At 46.2% G+C, this 20,494-nt stretch overlaps 1 long non-coding RNA gene and 1 pseudogene across 1 annotated transcript; both read left to right on the forward strand.

Annotated features, from left to right (window-relative positions):
- The first annotated feature begins 1,851 nt into the window (after positions 1 to 1,851).
- Positions 1,852 to 20,494, forward strand: part of LOC120035609 — a 28,528-nt pseudogene continuing 9,885 nt past the window's right edge.
- Positions 16,452 to 17,039, forward strand: LOC120035607. Its single transcript, XR_005474234.1, has 3 exons — positions 16,452 to 16,520; positions 16,707 to 16,805; positions 16,957 to 17,039. It is a non-coding gene; the product is annotated as an uncharacterized LOC120035607 (long non-coding RNA).

Here is a 20,494-nt window from a genome sequence, read left to right on the forward strand (position 1 = left end):
CGTCCGGCGCAGCTGGAAAAGAGTTACTACCTACACGTTGATCTGCTTTATAGAGGCTGTGATTGCGCAATCGAAACCATTCAAAGCGTCATCACGTAAAGACATCCAGGGGAAGACGTAAGCAGTGTCTGTATCCTCATAGCATTCACGGGGACCTTTAAACTGACTCCAGATCAGGGGCCAAAATGTGTGAAATCTGACTCCATGTCAGGGAAATTGCTGTAGAATGAGTTCTGTTCCACTCAGAGACAAAATTTCAACGGCTATAGAAACTAGAGACTGTTTTCTATCCAATAATAATAATAATATGCATATTGTACGAGCAAGAATTGAGTAGGAAGCCGTTTAAAAATTACACGATTTCCAGAAAAAGTGACAACAGCACCCCCTATCCTAAAGAGGTTTTAAGAGTCATAATTCAATAATGTGTGTGTGACTAGGCCATTGTGTTACTATTTCGCAATATGAGCTGGGTTATAGGTTGAGACACTCAAGGCTAACTGAAGTGTTGACTTGTGAGAACTCTGAAACCAATAACAGGAAAGAGGCCTCCCCAAACCTAGGTAGGGGAGTAACTGTTAGAAATGGCTTGCAGAAGAGAATGAGAAACTACGTGTTGGTATTGTGGAAAAATACAGCCCACCTAAAGGGGGGTGGAGTTTCTACTGATGTGAGTTCATTTGTATGTGTGTGTGTCTGTTTGTGTGTGTGTATGTGTGTGTGTGTGTGTGTGTGTGTGTGTGTGTGTGTGTGTGTGTGTGTGTGTGTGTGTGTGTGTGTGTGTGTGTGTGTGTGTGTGTGTGTGTGTGTGTGTGTGTGTGTGTGTGTGTGTGTGTGTGTGTTATGAAATGACTGTGTTCTCATTTTTGACTTCAGAGTACTACCTTCGACGTGAACCTCAACTTGGGTGACCTTGAATATGTTATGAAATGACTGTGTTCTCATTTTTGACTTCAGAGTACTACCTTCGACGTGAACCTCAACTTGGGTGACCTTGAAGGAGACGGGAAGGGTTCGGGTTAAACGCGTTTGACTCCGCCCACATTGAGCCTGGCCCCGAACTGCACAATACAGTCAGAGGCTTCTCTTCCTATAGGTCTCTAGTAGTGCGTCGCCCTCTTGTGGACAAACTGACACCAAACCAAAATAGGTGTGAGAGAGAAGCCCTCCCAGTCGAAACAACATCTCTGATATGATCTTGTTCGTTATGTTCCAGTTGTATTACAGGTTGTATTTGTAATTAAACAAAATTCAGACTCTTTTAGTGGCGTTATTGAATTCATTTAACATATGAAGAATACTTAAAAATATATGTTATTAATTCATAATACAGTAACGAGTGAAAACTTCTAGGCTACAATCCAGTACATTATAATGTGACCTATCTGAGTTTATATCCAACAGCAGGGCTGGTTCTAGAGGGATATTTATGGGCTGGTTCTAGAGTGATATTTCTAGGCTTGTTCTAGGATGATATTCATGAGTTGGTTCTAGAATTATATTTCTAGGCTGGTTCTAGAATTATATTTCTGGGCTGGTTCTAGGATGATAATCATGGGCTGGTTCTAGAATGATATTTCTGGGCTGGTTCTAGGATGATATTCATGGGTTGGTTTTAGAATGGTATTTATGGTCTGTCTGTCTGTCTGTCTGTCTGTCTGTCTGTCTGTCTGTCTGTCTGTCTGTCTGTCTGTCTGTCTGTCTGTCTGTCTGTCTGTTTGCCTGCCTATCTGGGTAAGCTGAACACACAAACAAGTAAGGAGGGAGAGAGGGGGAGGAGAGAAAGAGAGACTGCGAGACAACACCCAGCAGGAGACTGAAGACCGGAAAAGGAGAGGGAGAGAGAGAGAGAGAGGGAGTGTTAGAGAGAGAGAGAGGCAGAGACAGAGAGAGAGATTGTAGGACAGGAGAGAGGCAGAGACAGAGAGAGAGATTGTAGGACAGGAGAGAGGGATATTTTTGCTCTGTGCAACATGGATTCATCCACAACAGCACTGTTCCTCTGTTCTCTACTCTGGACAGGTAAACTACTACTGCTGCTTCTCTCTACACTACAATGCAGAACATGTTATTAAATCATTTACGGAGATATTTTTTTTCAATTTTTTGTTTCCCAATATTGAAAGCGGTCTATAGACAAGGCCAAGAAATAAATATATAAATATGGTAAATTGCTGCACTATCCCTTTTAAGTGGATATTCTCAGCTCTAAACTGCTTTAAACTTTCTACTTTCTAAAAAAAGTTTGGGGATTATGAATAAAGTAATAAACTAATGTTGCGAGGGTTTAGAATTCTTAATCTTTAACATAAAATGTTTCTCATAACTTTAAATGCACGGTGATACATTTCCTTTTTTACTGTAGATGTGAATTTATAAAACAGTGTTAATATCATGTCCCATGGACTAGTGACTATAGTATAAAACAGTGTTAATATCATGTCCCATGGACTAGTGACTATAGTATAAAACAGTGTTAATATCATGTCCCATGGTCTAGTGACTATAGTATAAAACAGTGTTAATATCATGTCCCGTGGACTAGTGACTATAGTATAAAACAGTGTTAATATCATGTCCCGTGGACTAGTGACTATATAAAACAGTGTTAATATCATGTCCCGTGGACTAGTGTCTATAGTATAAAACAGTGTTAATATCATGTCCCGTGGACTAGTGACTATATAAAACAGTGTTAATATCATGTCCCGTGGTCTAGTGACTATAGTATAAAACATTGTTAATATCATGTCCCGTGGTCTAGTGACTATAGTATAAAACAGTGTTAATATCATGTCCCGTGGACTAGTGTCTATATAAAACAGTGTTAATATCATGTCCCGTGGTCTAGTGACTATAGTATAAAACAGTGTTAATATCATGTCCCGTGGACTAGTGACTATATAAAACAGTGTTAATATCATGTCCCGTGGTCTAGTGACTATAGTATAAAACATTGTTAATATCATGTCCCGTGGTCTAGTGACTATAGTATAAAACAGTGTTAATATCATGTCCCGTGGTCTAGTGTCTATATAAAACAGTGTTAATATCATGTCCCGTGGTCTAGTGACTATAGTATAAAACAGTGTTAATATCATGTCCCGTGGTCTAGTGACTATATAAAACAGTGTTAATATCATGTCCCATGGTCTAGTGTCTATAGTATAAAACAGTGTTAATATCATGTCCCATGGTCTAGTGACTATAGTATAAAACAGTGTTAATATCATGTCCCGTGGTCTAGTGACTATAGTATAAAACAGTGTTAATATCATGTCCCGTGGTCTAGTGACTATAGTATAAAAAAGTGTTAATATCATGTCCCGTGGTCTAGTGACTATATAAAACAGTGTTAATATCATGTCCCGTGGTCTAGTCTAGCTGAGTCATGGTCCTATCCAGACCTGAGCTGCATGTTGTCTCTGATTGGATGTTTGCTCTGGGGTGGCATTTGTTTGCTGTTCTCCCCACAGACCAGACTGAACGTTCACAGTCTGCCCCTGTGTGTGTGTCTGTGTGTGTGTGTGTTTTATGTGAGTGTGTGTATGTGAGTGTGTGTATGTGTGTGTGTGTGTTTGGTGTGTGAGTGTTTGTGTTTGGTGTGTGTATGTGTGTGTTTGGTGTGTGTGTGTGTGTGTGTGTTTGGTGTGTGTGAGTGTACGTGCATGCCTGCATGCCTTTAGATGTATACCTGTCAATGTGGACATGGTCTATATTACTCTCTATATGTGAATCCTGTATATGCAAGAGTAGCGTGTGAGTGTGAGTGAGTGTGTGTGTGTGTGTGTATGTGTGAGTGTGTGTGTGTATGTGTGTGTGTGTGTGAGTGTGTGTTTGGTGTGTGTGTGTGTGTTTGTGTGTTTGGTGTGTGTGTGTGTGTGTGTTTGGTGTGTGAGTGTACGTGCGTGCCTGCATGCCTTTAGATGTATACCTGTCAATGTGGACATGGTCTATATTACTCTCTATATGTGAATCCTGTATATGCAAGAGTAGAGTGTGAGTGTGAGTGAGTGTGTGTGTGTATGTGTGAGTGTGTGTGTGTACGTGCTTGTGTGTGTGAGTGAGTGTGTGTCAACTCATTGAACCCCCCCTTTGGGTGGAACCCTGTGTTCTCTCTTGCATCGGAGGATGTCAATAACTAGTGTGTGTTTCTCTGAGTGTCTATTTCTCTGTGTGTGTGTGTCTGTGTGTGTGTTACTAACCTATCTCTCCTACAGTGTGTGTGTGTGTGTGTTACTAACCTATCTCTCCTACAGTGTGTGTGTGTGTGTGTCTTACTAACCTATCTCTCCTCATTTTTACATGTTACTACTAGCTAGTAGTCAGTTAGCCACTGCTAGCGGTCATCACCGTTAATCCGGACATCAGCCAGCCTCAGCCCGGTCAATTCCTGCCAGTCTGCACAGCGTGATATCAACCCAGAGCATATCGGACTGTTTTTCTCTACCACATCTCCGGACTCCTACCGCAAGCTCTGAACCTTTACACTGGATCATCGCAGCTAGCTAGCTGCTATCCGAGGGGTTACTCCTGTCTAACGTCTCTGTACAGAAGCAAGCACCAGTTAGCCTGGAGCTAGCCTTGAGCTAGGCCCATGTCCCGGCTAGCCGAAGAGAGACATCAGACAATTCCTGGGCTTCAATACCTCTTTTGCCAATTGGCCTGGACCCTTTGCTGCCGACACGGAGCCCTGCCGATCCATCACGACTGGTCTGCCGACGTAACCGTCCGAGGGGGTTTCAACAGACTCTTCTGTTGCGATGTCCCCCTGAGGCCCATCTGCTAGCCTGCTAGCCCCGGCCTGCTAGCTGTCTGAGTCGCGGTGTCTCCAGCTCACCTAGCTGCTCACTGGACCCTATGATTACTCGGCTACACATGCCACTCCCTAATGTCAATATACCTTGTCTATTGCTGTTTTGGTTAGTGATTGTCTTATTTCACTGTAGAGCCTCCAGCCCTGCTCAGTATGCCTTAGCTAGCCCTTTCGTTCCACCCCCCACACATGCGGTGACCTGACCTGGCTTAAATGGTGCCTCTAGAGACAAAACCTCTCTCCTCGTCACTCAATGCCTAGGTTTACCTCCACTGTACTCCCATCCTACCATACCCTTGTCTGTACATTATGCCTTGAATCTATTCTTCCGTGCCCAGAAATCTGCTCCTTTTACTCTCTGTTCCGAACGCACTAGACGACCAGTTCTCATAGCCTTTAGCTGTATCCTTATCCTACTCCTCCTCTGTTCCTCTGGTGATGTAGAGGTTAATCCAGGCCCTGCAGCCCCCAGCATCACTCCCATTCCCCAGGCGCTCTCATTTGTTGACTTCTGTAACCGTAAAAGGCTTCGTTTCCTGCATGTTAACATTGGAAGCCTCCTGCCTAAGTCTGTTTTATTCACTGCTTTAGCACACTCCGCCAACCCGGATATCTAGCCGTGTCTGAATCCTGGCTTAGGAAGGCCATCAAAAATCCAGAAATTTCCATCCATAACTACTTCCGACAAGATAGATCTACCAAAGGGGGTGAAGTTGCAATATACTGCAGAGATAGCCTGCAGAGTTCTGTCATACTATCCAGGTCTGTGCCCAAACAATTTGAGCTTCTACTTTTAAAAATCCACCTTTCCAGAAACAAGTCTCTCACCGTTGCCGCTTGTTATAGACCCCCTTTAGCCCCCAGCTGTGCCCTGGACACCATATGTGAATTGGTCGCCCCCCCATCTGTCTTCAGAGTTCGTACTGTTAGGTGACCTAAACTGGGACATGCTTAACACCCCAGCCATCCTACAATCTAAGCTAGATGCCCTCAATCTCACACAAATGATTAAGGAACCTACGTGGTACAACCCTAAATACGTAACCATGGGCACCCTCTTAGATATCATCCTGACCAACTTTCCCTCTAAATACACCTCTGCTGTCTTCAACCAGGATCTCAGCAATCACTGCCTCATTGCCTGCGTGCGTAATGGGTCCACGGTCCATCGACCACCCCTCATCACTGTCATACGCTCCCTAAAACACTTCAGCGAGCAGGCCTTTCTAATCGACCTGGCCCGGGTATCCTGGAAGGATATTGACCTCATCCCATCAGTAGAGGATGCCTGGTTGCTCTTCAAAAGTACTTCCCTTACCATCTTAAAAAAGCATGCCCCCTTCCAAAAATGTAGAACTAAGAACAGATATAGCCCTTGGTTCATCCCAGACTTGACTGCCCTTGACCAGCACAAAAACATGGTATTCTGCATTAGCATCGAATAGCCCCAGCAATATGCACCTTTTCAGGGAACTCACACAGTTAGGAAAGCAAAGGCTAGCTTTAACAAACAGAAATTTGCTTCCTGTAGCACTAATTCCAAAAGGTTTTGGGGCACTGTAAAGTCCATGGAGAACAAGACCACCTCCTCCCAGCTGCCCACTGCACTGAGGATAGGAAACACTGTCACCACCGATAAATTAACGATAATCGATCATTTCAATAAGCATTTTTCTATGGCTGGCCATGCTTTCCACCTGGCTACCCCGACCCCGGCCAACATCACAGCACCCCCTGCAGCAACTTGCACACGCCCCCTGGTTCTCCTTCACCCAAATCCAGACAGCTGATGTTCAGAATCAGCTGGGCTAGACAATCTGGATCCTCTCTTTCTAAAATTATCCACTGAAATTTTTGCAACCCCTATTACTAGCCTGTTCAACCTCTCTTTTGTATCGTCTGTATCTTTCCAAAGATTGGAAAGCTGCCGCGGTCATCCCCGTCTTCAAAGGGGGAGACACTCTAGACCCAAACTGTTATAGACCTATATCCATCCTGCCCTGCCTTTCTAAAATCTTCGAAAGCCAAGTTAGCCAACAGATCACCGACCATTTCGAATCCCACCGTATCTTCTCCACTATGCAATCTGGTTTCCGAGCTGGTCATGGGTGCACCTCAGCCACACTCAAGGCCCTAAACGATTTCATAACAGCCATCAATAAAAGACAGTACTGTGCAGCCATCTTCATCGACCTGGCCAAAGCTTTCGACTCTGTCAATCACCTCATTCTTATCAGCAGACTCAATAGCCTTGGCTTCTCAAATGACTGCCTCGCCTGGTTCACCAACTACTTCTCAGATAGAGTTCAGTGTGTCAAATCGGAGGGCCTGTTGTCCGGACCTCTGCCAGTCTCTATGGGGGTGCCACAGAGTTCAATTCTCGGGCCGACTCTTTTCTCTGTATATATCAATGATGTCGCCCTTGCTGATGGTGATAATCTGTTCCACCTCTAAGCAGACGACACCATTCTGTATACATCTGGCTCTTCTTTGGACACTGTGCTAACAATCCTCCAAACGAGCATCAATGCCATTGGGGCGGCAGCGTAGCCTAGTGGTTAGAGCTTTGGACTAGTAACTGAAAAGTTGCAAAATCAAATCCCTGAGCTGACAAGGTACAAATCTGTTGTTCTGCCCCTGAACAAGGCAGTTAACCCACTGTTCCTAGGCTGTCATTGAAAATAAGAATTTGTTCTCAACTGACTTGGTAAATTAAAAAAATACAACACTTTTTCCCGTGGCCTCCAACTGCTTTTGAATGCTAGTAAAACTAAGTGCATGTTCTTCGACCAGCAGCCTGGTTAAATAAAGGTGAAATAAAAATAAAAATAGAAAGGTAGGATATCACAGTCATAGTCATTACATTTTCCTCAATGAAGAACCCATCAGCAGAGTCAGAGCTAGTGGGGGGGGGGAGTTGTGAGTGTTAGTTTACAGAAATAATTTTATTTTGAGGGGGGGGGGGGCCCCTCAGTGCTGTGTGATTATATAAGATACTGTTCGAAGAGATAGAGTTTCAGATGTTTTCGGAAGATGGGCAGGGACTCTGCTGTCCTAGCTTCAGGGGTGAAGCTGGTTCCACCATTGGGGTACCAGGACAGAGAAGAGCTTGGACTGGGCTGAGTGGGAGACCAGAGGTGGCTGAACGGAGTGCTTGGGTTTGAGCAGAGCCTTAATGTAGGGAGGGACAGTTCCTCTTGCTGCTCCGTAGGCAAGTACCATGGTCTTGTTTTGGATGCGAGTTTAGGCTAGAAGGCAGAGCAGCGGGGTGATGTGTGAGAACTTGGGAAGGTTGAACCAGGCGGGCTGCAGCATTCTGGATAGGTTTCAGGGGTTTGATGGCACAAGCAGGGATTCCAGCTAACAATGAGTTGCAGTGTTCCAGACGGGAGAGGACAAGTCTCTGGAGTAGGATCTGTGCCACTTCCTGTGTGAGGACAGGTCATACTCTGCGGATGTTGTAGAGCATGAACCTGCAGGAGAAAGTCATTGCTTTGATGTTTGCAGAGAACGACAGGGTGTTGTCCAGGGTCACGCCAAAATTCTTTACACACTGGGCGGGGGACACCTTGGAGTTGTCAACCGTGATGGAGAGGTCTTGGAGTGGGCAGGCCTTCCCCCGGGAAGAAAAGAAAAGCAATGATAGGAGAGACCATGAGAGGACATGACAGAGCCATGTGACTTGGTGTATAGAGAGAAGAGGAGAGGGCCTAGAACTGAGCCCTGGGGGACACCTATAGAGTGTATGGCAGGGTGTGTGTGTGTTACTTACTTATCTCTCCCTCCTATTCAGTATGTGCCCAGGCCCCAGTAGTGTCAGTTGAGCCCAGGTCAGCAGGGGTCCGGCAGGGGGAGTCGGTCAGTTTCCGCTGCCGGGTGGTCAGTGGGTCACAGCCCGTCCGTTTGGAGTGGAAGAGAACCAACAACCATCCACTGGCAGGTGGGGCTCTGACCACACATATGCACACAGGCAGACAGACACACACAGGCACGCACACACACACACACAGCCCTTGAATGGTACTCAACTACACAATAGCTGTGACACAATGTTAAATGGACAGTTTATAAAAATGTGATGATTGAACTCGTTCTAACTCGTTCTAACCGGTCCTATCTGCTCTGTCCTTAGATAACGTGAAGATTGGCCCGGATGGTTCCGTGCTCACCGTCGCTAACACCAGGAACGGTAACCAGGGGCAGTACCGTTGCGTGGCAACTAACTCTGCGGGCCGAAGCACCATGATGGCCTTACTGACCATCAAACGTGAGTGACCATCCCTAACCTAGAGATATAGCTCCAGGGAGGGGCAGGGCTGAGGGGAGAAGAGCCCCAGAGATAGAGCTCCAGGGAGGGGCAGGGCTGAGGGGAGAAGAGCCCCAGAGATAGAGCTCCAGGGAGGGGCAGGGCTATGGGGAGAAGAGGCCCAGAGACAGAGCTCCAGGGAGGGGCAGGGCTAAGGGGAGAAGAACCCCAGAGACAGAGCTCCAGGGAGGGGCAGGGCTGAGGGGAGAAGAGCCCCAGAGATAGAGCTCCAGGGAGGGGCAGGGCTGAGGGGAGAAGAGCCCCAGAGATAGAGCTCCAGGGAGGGGCAGGGCTATGGGGAGAAGAGCCCCAGAGATAGAGCTCCAGGGAGGGGCAGGGCTGAGGGGAGAAGAGCCCCAGAGATAGAGCTCCAGGGAGGGGCAGGGCTGAGGGGAGAAGAGCCCCAGAGATAGAGCTCCAGGGAGGGGCAGGGCTGAGGGGAGAAGAGGCCCAGAGATAGACCTCTAGGGAGGGGCAGGGCTGAGGGGAGAAGAGTCCCAGAGATAGAGCTCCAGGGAGGGGCAGGGCTGAGGGGAGAAGAGGCCCAGAGATAGAGCTCCAGGGAGGGGCAGGGCTGAGGGGAGAAGAGTCCCAGAGATAGAGCTCCAGGGAGGGGCAGGGCTGAGGGGAGAAGAGCCCCAGAGATAGAGCTCCAGGGAGGGGCAGGGCTGAGGGGAGAAGAACCCCAGAGATAGAGCTCCAGGGAGGGGCAGGGCTGAGGGGAGAAGAGCCCCAGAGATAGAGCTCCAGGGAGGGGCAGGGCTGAGGGGAGAAGAGCCCCAGAGATAGAGCTCCAGGGAGGGGCAGGGCTGAGGGGAGAAGAGGCCCAGAGATAGACCTCTAGGGAGGGGCAGGGCTGAGGGGAGAAGAGCCCCAGAGATAGACCTCCAGGGAGGGGCAGGGCTGAGGGGAGAAGAGCCCCAGAGATAGAGCTCCAGGAGTGAGGATGGATGGGTGGTGATGGGGAGGATCATAGGATCATAGGCAAGGGTAGGATGGAGAAAAGTGTATAGTGAGAGGTATCAGGAGGGCCGTAGTTGTAGTAGTTGACATGTAGTGTCAGGGTAGGATGGGGAAGGGTGTATAGTGAGAGGTATCAGGAGGGCCTTAGTTATAGTAGTTGACATGTAGTGTCAGGGTAGGATGGGGAAGGGTGTATAGTGAGAGGTATCAGGAGGGCTGTAGTTATAGTAGTTGACATGTAGGATGGGGGAGGGTGTATAGTGAGAGGTATCAGGAGGGCTGTAGTTATAGTGGTGACATGTAGTGTCAGGGTAGGATGGGGAAGGGTGTATAGTGAGAGGTATCAGCAGGGCTGTAGTTATAGTAGTTGACATGTAGTGTCAGGGTAGGATGGGGAAGGGTGTATAGTGAGAGGTATCAGGAGGCCTGTAGTTATAGTAGTTGACATGTAGTGTCAGGGTAGGATGGGGAAGGGTGTATAGTGAGAGGTATCAGGAGGCCTGTAGTTATAGTAGTTGACATGTAGTGTCAGGGTAGGATGGAGAAGGGTGTATAGTGAGAGGTATCAGGAGGGCTGTAGTTATAGTAGTTGACATGTAGTGTCAGGGTAGGATGGGGAAGGGTGTATAGTGAGAGGTATCAGGAGGGCTGTAGTTATATTAGTTGACATGTAGTGTCAGGGTAGGATGGGGAAGGGTGTATAGTGAGAGGTATCAGGAGGCCTGTAGTTATAGTAGTTGACATGTAGGATGGTGAAGGGTGTATAGTGAGAGGTATCAGGAGGGCTGTAGTTATAGTAGTTGACATGTAGGATGGTGAAGGGTGTATAGTGAGAGGTATCAGCAGGGCTGTAGTTGTAGTAGTTGACATGTAGTGTCAGGGTAGGATGGGGAAGGGTGTATAGTGAGAGGTATCAGGAGGGCCGTAGTTATAGTAGTTGACATGTAGTGTCAGGGTAGGATGGAGAAGGGTGTATAGTGAGAGGTATCAGCAGGGCTGTAGTTATATTAGTTGACATGTAGAGTCAGGGTAGGATGGGGAAGGGTGTATAGTGAGAGGTATCAGCAGGGCTGTAGTTATAGTAGTTGACATGTAGTGTCAGGGTAGGATGGGGAAGGGTGTATAGTGAGAGGTATCAGGAGGGCTGTAGTTATAGTAGTTGACATGTAGTGTCAGGGTAGGATGGGGAAGGGTGTATAGTGAGAGGTATCAGGAGGGCCGTAGTTATAGTAGTTGACATGTAGTGTCAGGGTAGGATGGGGAAGGGTGTATAGTGAGAGGTATCAGGAGGGCTGTAGTTATAGTAGTTGACATGTAGTGTCAGGGTAGGATGGGGAAGGGTGTATAGTGAGAGGTATCAGCAGGGCTGTAGTTATAGTAGTTGACATGTAGTGTCAGGGTAGGATGGGGAAGGGTGTATAGTGAGAGGTATCAGGAGGGCTGTAGTTATAGTAGTTGACATGTAGTGTCAGGGTAGGATGGGGAAGGGTGTATAGTGAGAGGTATCAGGAGGGCTGTAGTTATAGTAGTTGACATGTAGTGTCAGGGTAGGATGGGGAAGGGTGTATAGTGAGAGGTATCAGCAGGGCTGTAGTTATAGTAGTTGACATGTAGTGTCAGGGTAGGATGGGGAAGGGTGTATAGTGAGAGGTATCAGGAGGGCTGTAGTTATAGTAGTTGACATGTAGTGTCAGGGTAGGATGGGGAAGGGTGTATAGTGAGAGGTATCAGGAGTGCTGTAGTTATAGTAGTTGACATGTAGTGTCAGGGTAGGATGGGGAAGGGTGTATAGTGAGAGGTATCAGGAGGGCTGTAGTTATAGTAGTTGACATGTAGTGTCAGGGTAGGATGGGGAAGGGTGTATAGTGAGAGGTATCAGCAGGGCTGTAGTTATAGTAGTTGACATGTAGTGTCAGGGTAGGATGGGGAAGGGTGTATAGTGAGAGGTATCAGGAGGGCTGTAGTTATAGTAGTTGACATGTAGTGTCAGGGTAGGATGGGGAAGGGTGTATAGTGAGAGGTATCAGCAGGGTCATAGTTGTAGTAGTTGACATGTAGTGTCAGGGTAGGATGGAGAAGGGTGTATAGTGAGAGGTATCAGGAGGGCCGTAGTTATATTAGTTGACATGTAGTGTCAGGGTAGGATGGGGAAGGGTGTATAGTGAGAGGTATCAGGAGGGCTGTAGTTATAGTAGTTGACATGTAGTGTCAGGGTAGGATGGGGAAGGGTGTATAGTGAGAGGTATCAGCAGGGCTGTAGTTATAGTGGTGACATGTAGTGTCAGGGTAGGATGGGGAAGGGTGTATAGTGAGAGGTATCAGGAGGGCTGTAGTTATAGTAGTTGACATGTAGGATGGGGGAGGGTGTATAGTGAGAGGTATCAGCAGGGCCGTAGTTGTAGTAGTTGACATGTAGTGCTGGAGTTGGAGGATCATTCTTCATATGGTTGGAACTTGAAACGTCAGTAAAGTAAACTTTTTCATGTATCTGTCTGTGTACCACCTGAAGAAGTGGAAAACCACACAACCCTCTCCTCTTCTGTGTGTGTTGTTTGGCTGTGTGCGTGTGTTGTGTGTGTGTTGTGCATGTCCTTTCGCCTCAGATTCCCCTAAGGTGCGGGTGACCCCGGCAGGGCCCCTGCGAGTCCGGCTTGGTGAACCTGTAGCTCTGGAATGCCACGCCACAGGTAGGCCACGCCCCTCCGTTACCTGGCAACGCCACGGAACACAGCTGGTAACCACAAAGACAGAGGACACCAGTACACTGAAGGTCAGGCGATCTGCCCGTACACCTACATACAGACATGCTGTACACACACACACACACACACACACACACACACACACACACACACACACACACACACACACACACACACACACACACACACACACACACACACACACACACACACACACACACACACACACACACAGACACACACACACACCCCCCCTCATACACACGTACTTGTGAGGACTTTTTGGCGACCAACAATTGATAACCATTCAAAATGAGTATTTTCCTAACCCTAAACCTAACCCCTAACCCAAATTCTAATCCTAACCCTAACCCCTGAGCCAAATTCTAACCCTAACCCTAACCCTAAACCTACCCCCTAAACCAAATTCTAACCCTAACCCTAAACCTACCCCCTAACCCAAATTCTAACCCTAACCCTAAATCTAACCCCTAACCCAAATTCTAACCCTAACCCTAACCCTAACCCTAAACCTAACCCCTAACTCAAATTCTAACCCTAAACCTAACCCCTAACCCAAATTCTAACCCTAACCCTAACCCTAAACCTAACCCCTAACCCAAATTCTAACCCTAACCCTAAACCTAACCCCTAACCCCTAACCCAAATTCTAACCCTAACCCTAACCTTAAACCTAACCCCTAACCCAAATTCTAACCCTAACCCTAAACCTAACCCCTAACCCAAATTCTAACCCTAACCCTAACCCTAAACCAAACCCCTAACCCAAATTCTAACCCTAAACCTAACCCCTAACCCAAATTCTAAACCTAACCCTAACCCTAAACCTAACCCCTAACCCAAATTCTAACCCTAACCCTAAACCTAACCCCTAACCCAAATTCTAACCCTAACCCTAAACCTAACCCCTAACCCAAATTCTAACCCTAAACCTAACCCCTAACCCAAATTCTAACCCTAACCCTAAACCTAACCCCTAACCCAAATTCTAACCCTAACCCTAACCCTAAACCTAACCCCTAACCCAAATTCTAACCCTAACCCTAAACCTAACCCCTAACCCAAATTCTAACCCTAACCCTAAACCTAACCCCTAACCCAAATTATAACCCTAACCCTAAACCTAACCCCTAACCCAAATTCTAACCCTAACCCTAAACCTAACCCCTAACCCAAATTCTAACCCTAACCCTAACCCTAAACCTAACCCCTAACCCAAATTCTAACCCTAACCCTAAACCTAACCCCTAACGCAAAGTCTAACCCAAATTCTAACCCTAACCCTAACTCTAACTCCTGAGCCTAAAATAATATTTTTTCAAGTGATGACTGGCTAAAAATCCTTACTTCTCCGAATTCTTGTGAAGACTTCTGGTACTCACAAGTTTAGTAAAATTTGTACACACACAAACAGACATACACACACAAACACAGACATACACAGAAACACAGACAGACACAACTGTCTCCCTCCATGTCCCCTGTCTTCAGGTGGCAGCAGTGAGCTCTGAGGACGCTGGAGTGTACGTGTGTCAGGCCCAGAACACTGAGGGGGTCGCCGAGGTCAAGGTGGAGGTCATCGTTGAGGGCGGCCAGGGCGCTGCCAAAGCACCCAAGGCGCCCAAGGCGACGGTATCCATGCCAGAGGTGACAGCTGTAGAGGGTCACACGGTCACCATGCAGTGTCAGGCCACAGGTAATAATCAGTCAGTCAATCAATAAGTCAGGCAATCAGTCAGTGTGTCAACCAATCAGTCAATCAATCAATCATTCTGGAGTTCTTCAGCGCCCAGTGCTGCACCATCATTCATTCTCAACCGTTTCTCTTCCATCATCACTTGGAGGCTGGCCCAGAAGTTCTAGTCTCAACCCTGACCTCTCCAACCTACGCAAAATCAAGTAAAGAGGAGAAGAGAGATGAGGGAGAGCGCCATGAGAGAGAGAGTGTGGAAACTGAGAGGACAGATGAGGGAGGGAGGGAGACGAGAGAGAGAGGAGGAAGAAAGAGGAGGAGAAAGACGAAGGGGGGGAGAGCGAGAGAGAGAAGATAGGAGAGAGAGAGGACAATGAGAGAGAGAGGAGAGGAAAGAGAGAGAGAGAAGGGAGGAGACGAGATGATGAGAGAGACGAGAAGAGAGAGAGGAGAGAGAGAGAAGAGTGGCAGAAGAGAGGAGAGAAAGAATGAGAGCACCGAGGATATAGAGAGAGAGAGAGTGTAACCATACACTAGGAGTCAGGAAGCAGGTGCCAGATGAGAGTTAATAATGGAACAAGCAGATAAACACAACAGGAGCAGCGTACTGAACGTAAACGAAACCAATACTGCCTGAAGGCAGGCTACTGAGGGCTAAATAAAGGGGAAGAAATCAAGGTAATGATGAAGTCCAAGTGTGCATAGCGATGGGGAGAAGGTGTGCATAACGATGGGGAGACGGTGTGCGTAACGATGGGGAGCAGGTTTTCATAACGATGGGTGTAGGTTTGCATAAAGTTGGGGAGCAGGTTTTCAAAACGATGGGGAGCAGGGGTTATTAATGATGGGGAGCAGGTGTGCGTAACTATGGGGAGCAGGTGTTATTAATGATGGGGAGAAGGTGTGAATAACGATGGGGAGGAGGGGTGCATAACAATGGTTGCCAGGACCGGTGTTTAGTAGAGTTTTTTAAACCAAAACTCTCTTCCTCCCCCTCCTCCTCCCCACCTCTTCCTCCTCCGCCTCACTCCTCCCTTCCCCTCTGCCCTCCTTCCTTCTCAACTCTTTCCCCTTCTCCTCCTCCCCCTCCCTCCTCTTCCTTCCTTCCTTCCTTCCCCAATTCCCTCCTTCCTTCTCAACTCCCTGTCGCCCTCTCCTCCCCTCCTCCGTCCCCCACTCCTCCTTCCTTCCCCCTCCTCCTCCCTCTCTCCCCTTGTCCTCCCCCTCCCCTCCCCTGTCCTCCTCTCCCCCCCACCCCTTCCCTCCTTCATCCTTCCTCCGCCTCTTTATCCTTCCCCTCTATCCTTCATCCTCCTTCCTCCTCCCCCCTCCTCCCTCCTCCCTCTCTCCTCTTGTCCTCCTCCTCCCCCCATCCTCTCCTCCTCCGTTATTCCCTTGTCCTCCCTCCCTCCTTCCTCCTCCCTCCCTCCTTCTCCTCTCCTCCTCCCTCCCCACTCTCACCCTCCCTCCTCCTTCCCGTTCCTCCCTCCTTCCTCCCTTCCCCATCCCTCCTCCTTCTCCCTTCCCCTCTTTGCTCCTTCTTCTCAACTCTCTCCCCTTCTCCTCTTCCCCCTCCCTCCCTCCCTCCCTCCCTCCCTCCCTCCCTCCTCCCCCCGTTATTCCCCTTGTCCTCCCTCCCTCCTTCCTCCTCACTCCCTCCCTCCCTCCCCACTCTCACCCTCCCTCTCCTTCCCATCATCCCTCCTTCCTCCTCCTCCCCATCCTCCTCCTTCTCCCTTCCCCTCTTTGCTCCTTCCTTCTCAACTCTCTCCCCTTCTCCTCTTCCCCCCCCCTCCTCCTCCTTCCTCCCCCTCCTCCCCCTCCTGTTCCCTCTCTCTCTCCAGGGTGTTCACAGTGGACAGCAGTGGCCCAGCTGTGTGTGTTGGGTACTATGTGGATATTTGGAGTGTTCCAGTTCCAAGAGGAGGGGACAGTGGTCATGACATATCTCTTCACTATCCTCCAACTCTCTACAGGGAGCACTGCTGTTCATCATGCACTGCCTACTGAAACAAAACGGTAGTGTGTGTGTGTGTGTGTGTGTGTGTGTGTGTGTGTGTGTGTGGTGTGTGTGTGTGTGTGTGTGTGTGTGTGTGTGTGTGTGTGTGTGTGTGTGTGTGTGTGTGTGTGTGTGTGTGTGTGTAGGTGTGTGTGTGTGTGTGTGTGTGTGTGTGTGTGTAACACTGTGCTCTGCTGCCTCATCAGGTTAGAGAGGAGTATTGCAAGCTCCTGTCCTGTATCTGCACACAGAAGAAGAGATACTCAGAGGTCAGCATTACCAACCCTTCCTCCAGCCAATCTCAGGTACAACACACACACACACACACACACACACACAACCACACACACAAACACACACACACACCACACACACACACACCACACACACGTACAATCACACACAAACCACTTTCATTAAGTTAACCTCTGTCCTTTGACCTTTGTTCTGTCCTAGGGGTCAAGGAGCGCAGAGAGAACACGGGAGAGTCGCAGATATGACGTCACCATACCCCCATAATGCACCCTCTTTACTCCCCCTCCATGACAAAATGGTTCCCACTAGACGGCCAAACTGTAAAGTCAAAATGGTCGATATCCTAAACATTTATGAAAAACAAAGCTTTGCGTTTAGCAGTGTGGTTAAGATACATTGTAGAAATGGGCAGGGTTCTGATTTAACATCTTGGCCAGATAGTGACACACCAGAAACACTCAGCCGAGGATAGTTACTGTTCAGGCCAGGTTAGTAGAAAATGTGTCCAACTAGCCGAGACGGATAGTTAAAAAATGTTAGTCCACTAGCCAGGTTGCCCAGTGCCCAAAATCCTTCAGTTACATCCCTGATTAGACACTTCATATCAAACTTGATGTTAACCACTGTCTTATCAAGCATTAGGTTATCCAATCAGAAGTTATGTGATCTTCATGTCATCCAATAGGAATCCATATGATATTTATGTCATCCAATAGGAATCTATATGATATTTATGTCATCCAATCAGAAGTTATGTGATCTTTATGTCATCCAATCACAGTTATATGATCTTTATGTCATCCAATAGGAATCTATATGATATTTATGTCATCCAATAGAAAAAGAAAATCCTCTTTTTGAAATTTTCACAACCACAAAAGAAAGGTACTATTTTACACCACTTCGATGAAACCATAAACATGATAAACAGAAGCTGTCTTCCTTTACATGAATGTGATAGATGTATAGTAATATTTATTACCAAGAGTACAAGATAGGGTGACTTTTCTACACAAATAAATCCAGAGGGATTTGGAAAAACCTAATGTGAACCTTATGTGAAGATATGTGTTAGTTGTGACCAAATGGACTGTTATACTGTAAATGTGTATTGATCTTTAACACTTTATTAACTTCTTATGGCTGAAGGGGCAGTATTGAGTAGCTTGGATGAAAGGTGCCCATTGTAAACGGCCAGCTCCTCAGTCTCAGTTGCTAATATATGCATATTATTATTAGTATTGGATAGAAAACACGTTTCTAAAACTGTTTGAATTAAGTCTGTGAGATTAACAGAACTCATATGGCAGGCAAAAACCTGAGAAGTTCCACTTCCTGTTTGGATTTTTTCTGGGGGGTGCCATATTTTCAACCCAAGCTCTTATTGAAAATACAGAGAGATATTGATGGGTTTTCACTCTACGGCTTCCACTAGATGTCAACAGTCAATAGAACTAAGTCTGATGACTCAAATGTGAAGGGGGGTCGAAGGAGACAGAATTTAGTATGAGGTGCCATGAGGTGACCATACACGCGTTCACGTGAGAGGTTCCATCTCTCAATTGAAGTCGATTTAATTCTCCGGTTGGAACGTTATTCAAGATGTATGTTAACAACATTCTAAAGATTGATTCAGTACATCGTTTGACATGTTTCTACTGACTGTAACGGAACGTTTGGACATTCCGTCACGTTATAGTGGTCGCGCTTTGAGACTTTGGTTAGGGTTTTTGGTAAACAATTCGAAAGTAGCTAATTTGACATAAATAACGGACATGAACGAACAAATCAAGCATTTATTGTGGACCTGGGATTCCTAGGACTGCATTCGATGAATTCATCAAAGGTAAGAAAACATTTATCATGTATTTTCTGGTTTCTGTTGATTCCAACATGGTGGCTAATTTGGCTAATTATCTGAGCTCCGTCTCAGATTATTGCATGGTCTATATTTCCGTAAAGTTTTTTTGAAATCTGACACAGCGGTTGCATTAAGGAGAGTATATCTATAATTTATGTGATTACTTGTATTATCATTTATATTTATGTTGAGTATTTCTGTTGAAACGATTTGGCTATGCAAAGTCACTTGATGTTTTGCAACTAGTGAATCTAACGCCTCAATGTAAACTCTGATTTTTTTATATTAATATGAATTTAATCAAACAAAACATGCATGTATTGTGTAACATGAAGTCTATGAGTGCATCTGATGAAAAATAATCGAAGGTTAGTGATTAATTGTATCTCTATTCTGGTTTTTGTGAAGCTATCTTTAGCTGGAAAAAAGTGGCTGTGGTATTGTGGTTTTGTGGTGACTAACATAATCGTTTGTAGTGCTTTCGCTGAAAAGCCTATTTGAAATCGGACACTTTGGTGGGATTAACAACACGATTACCTTTAAAATGATATAAGACACATGAATGTCTGAGGAATTTTAATTATGAGATTTCTGTTTTTTGAATTTGGTGCCCTGCACTTCGACTGGCTGTTGTCATATCGATCCCGTTAACGGGACTGCAGACATAAGAAGTTCTTAATAACTTTTAAGAATAAGCCTTTATAAATGAATATACATGTTTATAAATTATAAAAAATGTTGTACATTTTTACGGAATGGAAGGCTGGTAATATTTACACATTCTTATAAATGTTTACAAATATAGTTGTAAATAGTTTATAAATGGTTAAAAGGTTTTTTCATGATAGTTATTATCATGTGTTACCATGGACACCTCTATGCATATCATGAGATAGCATAAGATTTGTTGCGATCACTTGCAGTGCTTCGGTCCAAAAACAGCATTTATCAACAGGTGTTTTAGAAATACCAGTGTGAAGATTTCCAGAATCAGGAGGGAATAAACAGGAAATCCAGATTCTCCAACAGGGATTGTGACTCATAGCTCCATCTTAAAACCATTGGTTCGTTTATCACTGGCCAACAATATATAGTGTAGCAATTCAGGGGCGGGGGGAGGGGGGGGGGTGTTGCCCTTAAACCTGGGTCCAGCAACTGTTAGCCTAACAAATTAGCCGTTACGCCAAGAGATCTGAACCGCTTGATAAAGTTGCTAGGTGTTGGGTTAAAGTTGTTTCAATAGTTGTATTGGTTTAGGAATATAGTACTGTACAGTTCTTCCATTGTAGAGGTCCTTAGGCACAGATCTAGGATCAGAAAACAGTAAATTACTGTACAGTTCAGCAATGTTAGTGGTCCTTAGGCACAGATCTAGGATCAGCTTACCCAAACCAAAACCTAACTTAAAGGGGCCATCCAGGATTGGTACATCCAGTTTTTTTACTTTTAAATGTGTGATTTATAGCTCTTGGTTCTTGTAGAATATTACTTATAACTGCCTTGTGACCAGGTCAACTGTCGTTCCCCATCAGAACATTGAAGAATATTTCTTATAACTGCCTTGTGACCAGGTCAACTGTCATTCCCCATCAGAACATTGAAGAATATAACTTATAACTGCCTTTGACCAGGTCAACTGTCGTTTCCCATCAGAACATTGAAGAATATAACTTATAACTGCCTTGTGACCAGGTCAACTGTCGTTCCCCATCAGAACATTGAAGAATATAACTTATAACTGCCTTGTGACCTGGTCAACTGTCGTTCCCCATCAGAACCCCAACTATAAGCTTGTTTTACTCCATTGTTTGTAAACAATTTAAAGGTTCAAAACATGGTTAAAACTATCATGTTGATCTCATGGATGGTCAGTCCTGC

This window comes from Salvelinus namaycush, unplaced genomic scaffold (assembly GCF_016432855.1).
Source record: "Salvelinus namaycush isolate Seneca unplaced genomic scaffold, SaNama_1.0 Scaffold107, whole genome shotgun sequence".
Lineage (NCBI taxonomy): Eukaryota > Metazoa > Chordata > Actinopteri > Salmoniformes > Salmonidae > Salvelinus > Salvelinus namaycush.